Source organism: Salvia miltiorrhiza, chromosome 8 (assembly GCF_028751815.1).
Source record: "Salvia miltiorrhiza cultivar Shanhuang (shh) chromosome 8, IMPLAD_Smil_shh, whole genome shotgun sequence".
Lineage (NCBI taxonomy): Eukaryota > Viridiplantae > Streptophyta > Magnoliopsida > Lamiales > Lamiaceae > Salvia > Salvia miltiorrhiza.
The window spans coordinates 37650057-37663325 of record NC_080394.1 but is presented as its reverse complement, the minus strand read 5'-3'; the positions used below and the strand labels follow the sequence as shown (position 1 = coordinate 37663325).

Here is a 13269-nt window from a genome sequence, read left to right as displayed (position 1 = left end):
ACCGCGCCCCACCCTTCTTCCTAAATCCTCTGCCGACGCCTCTTTTATGTTTCCGACAAACAGCAATGGCAGGGCCGTCGCCGTCCCTGTCAGCCTCATCGTCTCTCATTCTTTGACTCACGTCCCTCATATTTGTTTGAAACTCTCGATCCCTAAATCTGCCACCGCTTCCTCCCTCGTTTTCGGCGATCGCCTCTCCCCTCGATTTCCAGCGATCGATTCCACCTTTAATTTCAACGAAGGTCACCGCCTTTACCCTTTCACGGTCCGAACAACAACAATGACGAGCAAAACCGCCATCGGTGTTGTCGGCCAACAGCAACAGCCAAAACAGAGGACTAACGTTTGCAATATGTATATATTTTGCCTATATAGTTGCTCATACACCAACTAATGAGCCACTCAAAAATCAGTTTTACTTAATTTGTTTTTCTCTCCAATTATAGTCACCTTCTATTTCCTTTAAACAATTACGAGCATGAGAGAGATAAAATAGGTAGAAGGAAGTTCATGGGCAGTCGACTGGCTGCCGCCATTCCTCCACCTCTAAAGAAAAGATTGCTCGTAGCTCTGCTTGTTATTCAAATTGAAAATACTAACCCGGTAAAGCCAATTAACTTGAAAGCACATGACGCTGATTTAAAGAAAACAACGAACCAGAAATTCTATTTGCTGTATAATAGAATTTGTGATTTTTTGATGCAGATGTAGGGACTATATAAAAAATTAAATATTAATTTAACTACAAAATAAATTATATTTAATTTGAGGCTATATAGATTATAGAGTAAAAATTGTAAATTTATAATTATTTATTATTATTATTTTATATGAGTGGTTATATTGGAGTAAAATTTTGAAGTAGCCAAAATGAAGCATAAAACACAATTTATGGCCACACATTGAAAAAACACAAAATTTGGCCATTTTTATTGATTTGGACGATTTTACCCTTAATGAGGCGGACCGGGTAGGATCAGGCACGCGGGTCGCGTGCCGGGTCGGGTTAGGCACTTATGGCACTATTTTACTTGGTTTTATTTTGGATTTTCGTTGGCACTTTTGGCACTATTTTACTTTGATTTTATTTTGGATTTCCGTTGGCACTTATGGCACTATTAGTGCCATAAGTGCCAACGAAAATCCAAAATAAAACCAAGTAAAATAGTCATTTTGGCACTTATGGCACTAATAGTGCCATAAGTGCTAACGGAAATTCAAAATAAAACTAAGTAAAATGGTCATTTGGGCACTTATGGCACTAATAGTGTCATAAGTGCCATACGTGCAGCACAAATACAGAAACAACAACATCATTTAAATCCTAAATGGAACATCTAAACCCTAAATGGATAATCTAAACCCTAAATGGAACATCTAAACCCCAAATGGATAATCTAAACCCTAAATGGAACATCTAAACCCCAAATGGATAATCTAAACCCTAAATGGAATATCTAAACCCTAGGGGGAAGTGTGCACGTATGGCACTTATGGCACTATTAGTGCCATACGTGCAGCACAATTGCACAAATACAGATCAGATTAGATCTGTCGATGGCTGAAATCGAAGGAGGCGGAGATCAGATCTGCCGAGGGAGGAGGCGGCGCAATGATCAGATCCACCGTCGCCGCCTCATCAGATCAGATCCACCGCCGCCGCCGAGGGAGGAGGGAAGCAAGCCGCCAGAATTAGAATCACGATCGATTTCTACCGATTTCTGCTCTTCATCGACGCGGAAGAGATAGAGAGAGGAGGGAAGCACGCCGCCGAAATTAGAATCACGACCGATTTCTACCGTTCATCATTGACGCGGAAGAGAGAGAGAGAGAGCGCGAAAGAAAGAGCGTGAGAGAGAGGAGGAAAGCTTGGATCACACGTACTGTTACAGGGTTGGAGATGGATTCAAGCTAAAAGGGTAAGTTAGTCATATCACCTAAAAAATGGCCAAAATTTAATTTTTTTCAATTGAGGGCTAAAAATTGAGTTTGTAAGCTCAATAGGGCCATCCGGCCCTATTATTTCTTGAATACAATGGGGGTAGTGAATAGAATCACTCATAGTTTAAATGAAAGAGGCCCAAACAGCAGAATCACGGGCTCAATATATTAGCGCTATTTTGAATTTTCCCGGAAATTAATTTGTTGCAATATGCAACTCCAGCCGCCGAAGCGGTGAATACGCTGCTTCCCCACCCGCCGCGCGACGCGAAGCAGTCGATATGGTATGGTTTCAACTTCAAGGTTGATCTGAATCCTTATTCTATTTCAAGTTACTGCGATTTTCCTTTTCTTTGTGTGTTTGATATGATTAAATTTGTTTGAAGTGAGTTTTCAATAGATCTATCGCTCTTCCATTTTTTATGATGCAATTGGTGAAACTAAAACTTAGTACTTAATACTACTGTTGCTAGAAAGCCACACGGCGGATGGCTCCGCCTGTTGAGGCGCATGTTACAGAAAAAACTGCACCTCCGTTGGTTAAACTAAGAAAAATAAGAGGATTATAGGAGGATGTGCCAGTTTGTATGATAGTATTTGACATTATTTAAGCATTCAGATCAATAGAAATTTAAGGCAATCGGAGTTTCAATAAGAGAACAGAACATGAACTCGTCTAAGATGACCATGATTTTGGTTAGCCCAAAGCATCAGGTATTGAAAACTTGCTCCGCTTTACTTAAACTTCAGTCCACTTTCAAAGACTTGGCACATGAGCTCAAAGTATTTTTCTCCATAGTAAAGCCCGTTCTTGTATCGGTGCTGGGAAGGAAGCATCACGTTAACTGGATTAGTAAGATGTTCTTATTCATATGCTCATGTAATCTGTTATTTCTGCCGTTTCTATCAGATTAAAGGAAAAATAAGTAGGAGATTATTTAACAAATAGATGAAAAAGCAGCTGTTACCTTGTATTCTGTCCTCAGAAGTTGCTCGTTGCCATAAACAATTATTTTTCTTGTCCCAGGAAAGTCCAGGCTTGTTCATCATATCTGAGAACTCTTGGTACCTTTTTCTAAGGGTCCTGAACCTTGACCTGAGAAAACAGTCTGAATAAAGTGGACCAAACATTGAACGGAACTTCCCATAAACATATAGCTCACTTTCTTTTCTGAAAGTTGAACCCGGTGTACAACCTCCCTTTTCAATCTCCTCCACGATCATCTTTAGGAATTGAAACTCACCTTGCCCTCTATATGCAGGTTGTATATTGGCCATCTGCGACTCTTTTGGTAGTGAGATAACATAATGGAAATGAGAAGTCAATATGTGGTAGTATGACATAGCATCACATCAAGTACAGATCATATGTGCATTCTAATACTGGCAAAAAGCTAGAGGTTAAGTTTTCGGGAGATAAGCTGCTCCCCAAGAAGGAAAAATTTGTCGTGTGCCTTAAAGTCATGCTATGTTCTGATGACAAATTCAATGTAGCACTACCTTTTTCTTCTCCATGAATCCTTCGTTATGAACACTATTCATGCTAAATTGCTTTCGAGAGGTTAATGTAGAAACTGAAGATGCATATAATATAATTATTCGATTTATCTAGTGATGCTTAAGATTAAGAACTACTCATTTGAAAGAGTACATCTGTTTTTAAGAGTTTTGTCAAAACTTAAATTAAATTGCTTTGTTTGCTCATTAAATTCTGCTTTTCTTTTCTCTATTTCTTTCTTTCTATTGGTAAAATGGTTACTGAAATGGCTGTGGTCTCAGTCATATTGAATGAAATCCTTATATGCCATTCTAAAGGTCTTTCCTGCACAATGTGAAAAATGTTGCTTGGTCTAGAATTGGGAAGGGCTATATAGATTGGCTAAATAAATGTCATAAAATAGAAATTCTAGGTTCTAAATATATGGATAAAGACAAGTCTAAACTGAATTACTAATTGAGGCATTATCTTTGAAGATCAAGGGTTCAGTATCCTCTGTTATAATTTCCTCATGATTTCAAGGCTGTTGCGGAAAAATCATATAGAGCTTGAATTATGAATTTCTTACAAAATTCGTCACCTTCCAATAGTGCTGTAACCATTGTTTCTTTAACTAGTTTACGAGATTTTACCAATGAATGTATTTTATCACCTGTACTTCTCTCCAAATTGGCTGATCTTTCTCTACATATTTAAGGATGTTTGCGAAAATAAATGCTGTTGCTAATAATAGACATGACTGCAATGTATGTTGATATAGATTTTTCTTAAGAATACATGGAGAAACTCGATGAAAATTTGCTCATGGAAACCTAATTAACAGGAAGAAAATTTGAGCTCTGTAAACACAAATTTATAAATTTGCGTGCCTACAAGCTCTAAATTTTAACTATGTCAACCTTAAATTCTAGATTTAAAAAATAAAATGGGAAGCAGAAATTTCTTACTGACCTTGTCCAGGGGAGTGTTCGTTCAGGAAACACAATAGTGATCTACTATGTTTCAATGGTTCTCCTTTAGGTCCTAGTATTTTCACTTTTTGGCATTTTCTGAATCATTTACTCAACTTTTTGTAAATTCTGCCTGCAATCCTGCCGCAATAAAGTCGGCTGGTGAGATTTATGAATTTCAGTTTAATTTCTAATGTTTTTAGTCTATATTCCCGCAAAATATGCTAATGGTTTAAATGCTCATAGAAATCTGTCAGGTTAGTGAGAAAATCTTTGGGGAATGAAGAATTAAATTATTATTTAAAACTTGTATACAGTAATAGTGCCATAATTATCATTTTGATATTTATAACAATAATATCAACTTAATGATGTCGATTATCACTGTATTGATGGAGTTCCATTATTTATGGTCTTAATTAGTACTTACAGTGGGTGTGTTTGCTAATATAATGGATATAAATTTATCACTTAAAGTGGGGACACATTTTCTATATCTTGTTTGTTTTGAATGATAATATATTTATCCCACTCTTTATAAGGTGGTATAAATTTATGACACTCATCCTTAGACATAAAATTATACATTGCCCAAGGAAAAAGGTGTTGCCCGCCCGGAATTTTATACGGCCTGGTCGAATTTCTTATTACGTCAAAACAAACAAGGTATAAGGTGGTAAATGGAGTTTATCCCTTCCTTATATCTCAAAGAAAACGCACCCATAGTGGATATTGATGTCAGATGAGAATAGATTGTCATCTTACTAAAAATGAAAGCATGAATCCCATTCTTGTAAAAGGTAAAAGTCAAGAGTGCTCGAGAATGACAAGACTGTTATTGTTTTGATTCAGAGTTCAGTGAAGAATCTTTCGCGAAACCTGATTATATATCACAAATTTAGCAGTTTGGTTGCCTTTTAAATCAGTGGTCTTGCCTTGAATTCTGTTTCCAGCTTAACTAACTTTTGCACTCCAATTTCAGTGATCCAGAAACTGCAGTCTGGGAACAAGTTGGTTATAGGCTGTGTTTATACTGAGCAAATCCTGTAGGCTTAGGAAATGAGAAATCTGAGGGATAATTCTAGTATAATTATTACTACATTTTATCGAGGATGAAGTGGCATCATGTAGGGATACAATTTTACATGTTTCTGATGCCTAATCGATCTAGCAAGGGGTCTGGGATGCCTTTAGGAGTTGACACTTTTGGGGGCTGGCATTGCTTCCAAAAAATCAAGTCTTTCAAGTTTCAAAGGGTGTTGGAAGTGCCAGGGATTTGAGCCAAGTGGTTGTTAAGCTCATAAGAAATTCTCAACCCCAAATACAAGAAAATCTGAAATCAATGGATTACTGGCCAATCGATCATCTGTAATGCTTATTTCATTATACCTTATAGTGATCACATCTTGTTTATTTATCGCAACGGTGTATACTTCTATTGAGACTTATATCTTCTCCAAGCAAATACCGATCCCTCTCCTTACTTTTTCCCATTTGTCTTGGTAAAAATTTTGATTGATATTTCATCCTAGCAGATACTTTAATTTAATTGCAGCAGAGCTTTTTTTATGTCTATCTGAAGTCATAGCGGAACCTCTTGATGGAAACAACTTGAAGCACTGAAGCAGACTTCAGACAGAAAGCGACCCCATCTTAAAATTGTTGCAAATACACGTAAGTATTGATCCATTTCTGTCTGCTTACAGATATGCAAATATTGATAGGCAGAATAATTGTGTATCCCAACGGTTATATACATTAATATGATTTTGCCTACATCAGTTCACCTATATCTATAATCTATTTACTATTTTTAGTATAGGGCCATCATTGGTACCAAATTTATCACCACACTTTTCTTTCCCTAACTATGTAATGAAGTTTAGCCTGGAAAGCAGGCATTTTTCAACAAGCGTTAGAAAAGATGAAACGGTAATTTTCTAGAAAAGGGACCATACAGATTTGGACGGATTAGCTCATAGAACATGATGTTATGTACTAAGGCTTTTGATTACTTTAATGAGTAGTTTTCATTTATTTTCGTGTATCTTTATTTTTAGGATATCTGAGTCATATTCCCAATAATTCTCTGTTTTTGAGCATTTATGGTTTCGAGGCAGTCTAGCTGAGCTTGTATAATTTTTTAATAAGATTTTTGGAGAGTTATGAAACTGCCTTCTCGTGAAAGGCTCAAACTTTGGCTGTAAAAAGGACTTGCACCACATGACCACAAAGCGGCGCCTTTCTCATTCTCTTCTTAGAGAGACAAGTGAAGAAAGAAGATTGCAAGATGTATTGTTTCAAAAAAAAAAAAACAGATTGCAAGATGTATTTTTGTTTCCCTTCTCTGAACTAATTTAAATTAATTTTATTTGCCTGATTTTTATATTCTTACATGAAAAGTATTTTTTATCAAAAAAAAAAAAGAAAAGTAGAATTTTTGAAGTTCCCCATTAAAGTGGATTTTAATTTTTTTTTCTTAAAAGTATTATCAATAATAGCACTAAAGTGGAATTTAAATGTCTATAGCTTGATTTCATTCTGGGTCTTTTTTAGATTCTAAATTATTTTAAACTTAATATCGAACAAAATCAAGAATCTAATGATGTGGCTAAACGATTGTAAATTCATGTTTCTCAATCTTAATATGAGATTTTTATGTTCTTTTAGAGACATCCAAAGTTTCAAAATATAAAGAATGAAGTTTAGGGTTTAATTCCAATTCAATATATATATATATATATATATATATATATATATATATATATAAGAAGAGGTTCTAATAAAAACCTCTTTTAATATGAGAACTAGGAACCACATCTTAGCCTTTAAATTTGAAGATCTAATGGATAGGATTAATTTAAAAAAACTAACGCCTAAAATGAGGTGAGTAATTGTTGACATCCGTTTTTTTTCCTTTTCAATTACTAAAAGGTTACATTTGTCTTTTAACAATTACTTAATTAATCCTCCATAGGGAAAGCACGGTTTGGATTACACTTTACCACGATTTGGATTACACTTTTAACAATTATTTAATTAAACCTCTATGATATGCAGGATTTGGATTAACTAATTAAACCTAGATGATATTCAAGAAATCTATGCATTTTTAGGTAGTCGTGTGTGTCTTCTTTTCGCTTCTAATCTTTTATTTTCTGTTCTTAATTTTCTCTCATTCTTTCTCCAAGTCTTCTTTATTCTTCCATACTCTTAATATCAATTATTTTTTATGACACTTGTACCAGTATTTATACACGATGAACACTGAAGGTATTTATTAATTTAATTGTATTATTTTTTTTGTTGATTAATTTAATTTATTTATTTTCGATTTTTTTAAAAAGATTTTATGTTTATTTGATTTTGAGGAAGTTGTTCTTTTGCAGTGTTAATTGTTTATGTATTGCACAAAATATTTGTAGTATTTTAGTTGCATAGTTTTTATTTTAAATGCATAGATTTTTATGCATAGATGTTTGATTTGGTTTTATTTGATTTGAAATTGAGATATGCACGATTTGACTTCACCCGATTTTGGCCGATTGTGTTAATTTCTGTAAAATTTAGTAGATGATGGGTGTTGTTGATTTGCATAGATGAAAGATGGTGATGCATAGATGTTGGATTGTGTTTCATAGTTATCATTTTGTTTGATTTGCATAGGTGAATGATTATGATGCATAGATTGTTATGCGTAGGTGTAAATAAGTATTAATTTTAGTTGCATATTTTTTATTTTAAATGCTCCAATTCGAATTAATAAAAAAAATGCCAAGATTTATTTACTGCATACATAAAATAGTGTGTTGCATATTTGAAGCTTAATTTGCATAAACCATTGTATTTAATTTTGAATTTGTTTCTGACAATTTATTGCATTGTAATGCATATAATTGTAACCCCAAACCAACATCTATGCACTGCCAACTTCAAAATAATTATTGTTTTCCGCTTAATCCGCTGGAGTAAGTTAAGCTCCTGCTTCTTTTTTTGTTTTCTAGCACAAAAATTCGTTGTTTTGCATAGAAGATCACCAGAAGGAAAAAACAAAAAAGAAGTTGAAATTATGGAAGAACTAATAAGATCCACCGCACAACAATATTACGTTACGTACTCCAATTTATGCCTTCATATATAACAGAAATATAAAATGAGAATCTGAATCCAAATGTAACAAGCTCCCGATATCACACGTCTCAATCACCAAAACACACAATTAAGTATTCAACTAATTAATTTAAACTTGGTTAATAGTTAGGGCTAGTTAATTTCCCCTGATGAAGTCAATGAATTAAGAAGACGATGATTATCGCTCAAAACCTCCTCTTCTCTCTCTTGATACTCTCTCTCCAACATTTCTTGGAAACCTCTGTTGCTGCTAACAGCAGCCATTGCAGCCCCTCTAGCTGCGGCATTCTTGGCAATATTTGGCCCCCTTTCCGCCTCAAGAATGACCCCAACAACTGCGGCAATCCCATGTTAGAACTAGGCTGCGAAAACAACATAACCTCAATGTACATGAACTCACAAAAATACCATATAATTGTAATGCATATAATTGTAAACCCAAACCAACATCTATGCACTGCCAACTTCAAAATATGTAACCCCACTAACAAAAACAGAACAAAAACGTTTCAATTTGGCTATCTATACATCAATACCCAACATATATGCATCACAACCTCAATGCTTCAATTTTTCCCATTTATGCATAAATATCTAACATCTATGCATCACAATGCTTCATCTATGAAAATCAAACAAAACCTATCAAAGAATCGCAATAAATTATAACTATGCAACCCAATCCAACATCTATGCACTAACAACTTCAAAAAATGTAACAAAAACAGAACTACGCACGTTTCATTTGTATATCTATGCATCACAACCATAGAATATGTAACTCCAATTAAAAAAAACGAAAAAACGTACTAATTTTTGCCATTTATGCACACATATCCAACATCTATGCATCATAATCATTCACCTATGCAAATCAAACAAAACCTAACAAATAATCTCAAAAAATAATAAATATGAAACACAATCCAACATCTATGCATCACCATCTTTCATCTATGCAAATCAACAACACCCATCATCTACTAAATTCTACAAAAATTAACAAAATCGGCCAGAATCGATTGAAGCCAAATCGTGCATATTCGAATCAAATAAAACCAAATCAAACAAACAGCTATGCAATTACATAAAACATCTATGCACTTATAATACCTCAATTTCAAAACGCCCATAGGTTCCGCCGCCTCCTCCTTGGAATACTCGGCCGCCGCCACCGCCTCCTGGATTAATCGGAAATCCTCCGCCGCAGCCTCCTGCACGACGGAGAAGACCCAATTTGTACAGATCGCTAAAATTTCGAACCTTGTACAGGAAGGAAAATTTCGAACCTTGCACAGCCCTTGTACAGATCGACGAAACCGCCGCCGGAGAACACCATGTGACCGATTCTTCGTCGCCGGCGTGCAGGAGGCGTCCTTCGTCGACTGCACAGATGCCTGCGTTTTTTTTTTATTCTCAAACCCTAGATGAAAGTGAAAGTGAAAGTGAGAAATGTAAATCACGATGCGTGTAAATTTTAATTTCATTCTTTACATTTCTACCCTTTTAATTAAAAATACATTTACAGTATATATTTTAATGTGCATCTCTAATTTAATCTCAACCCTTTATTTTATTAAAATCAGTGGTTTAGATGTGGTTCCTAGTTCTCATCTTAAGGGGGGTTTCTATTTTAACCCCATATATATATATATATATATATATATATATATATATATATATATGGGTGGGTTAAAATAAAAGCACATTTTAGAATATAAAATAGGAACTATTTAACCCTTAGATCATCAAGATCTACGATTGATTCATCATCTTGTTGGATGAATTCATTGTCCCGAGTTTGAATCTCATAGGTAGCAAAAAAATTATTTTTCGCAATTTATACATTTACACAGCGTATTTATACGTGTTCTACATAAAATTCATATATTTTAGATAGTTCGTATTTAATATGTTAAGAAGTGCTTATATTCAAATGCAATGGTTGATATTTATTCGAATTAATCAAGTGAAATGAGAATGACGAATAAGTCAATATAAATATATAAATAAATTGATTGTAATGCATGCATAGCCATTCAAAGCTGATTTCGAATTTTGAAGAGAGCGAAAATTTTATCACATTAATTGAATACCACTATTTGTGTATTACAAACAACTTATTTATAAATTTATATTGGTTTATTTGTTATTCTCATTTCTCATGAAAATAATGTTTATCACTATAACCAAACCCTCTATATATCACACAGAATAACACTAATTTGAAATAACACAAATTCGAAACAATATTTTATTCGTCTTCTTAATTTTACAACAAATTCAAATATAAATACAAGTACAAAATTTAAAAAATAATAACATAAAATAAAATCTCGTGAATCTATCTATATGCCATACCGAATTCTACAATTATTTTAAATTGTAAAATTAGGGATCTTCACCAACGAATGGGATACCATTGGGCATCTTTCGCCAATGAAGATCAAGCAGCTACCACGGGAACCTATTATGGGTGGTGTTGGCCAGCTGACATAACAAATCTTGATACGGATAGTATGAATTCCTACGATTTCGTTCCAAATCTTCTTTGATCTGCATTTGCATCTCATAATTCTCGTAGATCTCGAACAAAAATATATTTGAAAAAGAGAATGTTGACAGTGACGTACTTGTGACATCGGAGATGGACAAAGAGAAAGATACCAGTTTGGCGGCGCATCGGAGGAAGTAGAGTTTCAGACAGATAAGAACAGTGAAAGTGAGAAAAAAAAGAAGGAGACCGTGTTTTTGGTACGTAAAATATATAGGCTCATATTATAACTCTTTCTTTTAAATATTTTTTTATATTAATTTTAATACAACTTTGTAGATGAATAATTAGTTATATATATATATATATATATATATATATAAACTATAATTTCAAATATGATTTTTTATTTATGTTTGTGTATGAAAATATTTATTTAATTATGATGTGTAATATTCTATAATAATAATAATAATAATAATAATAATGTGTAATGATAATTTTTTTTAACAAATAGTAATTTTTATTTGTTTAATAATTATAATTATCATATTTATCATTACACTTTATACGATGAGGGTGGATATAATGTTGGGAGTCGGCAGTTGGGGTTGGGGTGGGAAGTTGACAGATTTGGGGGATTGTAAATGGGATGAGGTGATCAAGGCCTTTGTTATATCATGTTATGGGAGACTGGGTTGAGTTTTCGAGAAAATCTGATTTGTGTTCGTTTGTTGGGTGGGGTTGTGGCTGCATGTCGAGTCTTTTCCAAGTTAGAGTGAGAAGGGTTGTAGAATAGGGGGTACGAGTTTTGGATAGAGATACATATATGGAGGTGTTAGGGTCACAGTTTAGGAGTCGTTCAGGGGGTTTGGGGCTTTGTTTAGTATGCATGTCTTGCTGCGCCATAGGTCTGACACATTTCAGGGGAATGCCTTCAAATTTGGTCCATACAACAGATCTTCAAAATATTGTCCACTGTCATCGTTTTCTATAACCACTTTACATGATCTGATTTGGTAGATCGTGAGATTTTCATACTTAAGAGGTATCCATAATTTTTTATCTTCGAACAAAATAGTAATGCCACTCAAAATGGGGAGAGTTATGTCAATATTTGTCTTGAAACGGGCGAAGCAACCAGAATAGTTTTCTTCCAAATCGATCTATTCCACGATCCCTACCTTTCTAGCAATGCTACGTAAAAGGGAAGACTTCATGCATTTCATGGGGAGATCATATGCACGGACCCAGAAAGAGCAGTTGTTAATCCGTATATTCGACGGTTGAACAGATTCGTCGAGGGCAATGATTGTGAAGAGCTGCCCATCGAAGTGTCATGGTTGGCGATGAATAACCCAATCGCGATCCTCAGTATTCTCAAAGTTGAATAGGAACAAATTTTTTTCCATTCCCGAGCTGTGAAATTTTCCTGAGTTTTCCACGATTTCTTAATGATTTCCATTAAATGGAATCCATTTGGTGGCTTTTAGCTTACTAATTGACCACCAAACAATTAGTCGCATTCCTTTCATGTGTGGCATCATCATGTGATATGTTAGAAATCTCGACCGCTTCAGCTTCACGATCCATCCGAGTTTTAGGTCCACCATCATACCCAGATTCCCACAAGGATCTTCCGCGCTCAATACCGGTAAGCAAGAGGAAAATACATAGACAAAAGCACACCACACTAGACAACCACAACAAAAGGCCAAGCAGACAGCAGACCCCAGCCAAACCTAAAACACCAAAAGGAAAAAAAAAATGGAATGGAGATTGACAGAAAGGCAAAAGAGAAGGGAAAGAAGGGGGTATCGGGACGAAAATTGGACTGACACTGAACTCCACAGGCAGGCAGCCACCAACAAGAATAGTATAAAACCTAGACACGCCATAGAGATAACAAAACCCTATGGTGGTAGGTCTCACCACATCTTTAGTCACTCATTGACACTCGTTACATAGTACACTCCAAAGTCTCAGCTGTTAAGTTTTTACTAGCTCTTTGGGCTGAAACTTCTTCAGTGAATGGGAACATGCCTACTTTACCATTGAAAATTACACTACCATCTGGACCAAACATTGGTCTGCATACAACACACAAAAACATCACTTTAGTTATGAACTTCTTACCCTTGCATGTTCTATGTGGCTCCGATTCTCCAAGGGTCACATAGAACCTATGTGTTCCTTTTGTGATGTAAAATCATTTCTGGTCTATGTGAATTGTGTTCTCCATGCTCTTAAACCTC

The 13269-nt window shown here is 34.8% G+C and overlaps 3 long non-coding RNA genes across 5 annotated transcripts; 1 reads left to right on the top strand and 2 right to left on the bottom strand.

Moving 5' to 3' along the window:
* The first annotated feature begins 2045 nt into the window (after window positions 1-2045).
* On the top strand, window positions 2046-6179 carry LOC130996625 (uncharacterized). Its single transcript, XR_009092700.1, has 2 exons — window positions 2046-2225; window positions 5925-6179. It is a non-coding gene; the product is annotated as an uncharacterized LOC130996625 (long non-coding RNA).
* LOC130996626 (uncharacterized) lies at window positions 2462-4821 on the bottom strand. Of its 3 annotated transcripts, none has more exons than XR_009092703.1 (3): window positions 4391-4821; window positions 2910-3227; window positions 2462-2844 (listed from the first exon to the last, which is right to left on the bottom strand). It is a non-coding gene; the product is annotated as an uncharacterized LOC130996626 (long non-coding RNA). The 3 variants fall into 3 exon arrangements; XR_009092701.1 differs by having other exon boundaries at window positions 2462-2763; XR_009092702.1 differs by having other exon boundaries at window positions 2462-3227.
* A 2279-nt stretch (window positions 6180-8458) lies between the features above and the next one.
* On the bottom strand, window positions 8459-10041 carry LOC130996627 (uncharacterized). Its single transcript, XR_009092704.1, has 3 exons — window positions 9810-10041; window positions 9634-9734; window positions 8459-8882 (listed from the first exon to the last, which is right to left on the bottom strand). It is a non-coding gene; the product is annotated as an uncharacterized LOC130996627 (long non-coding RNA).
* Window positions 10042-13269: the final 3228 nt, after the last annotated feature.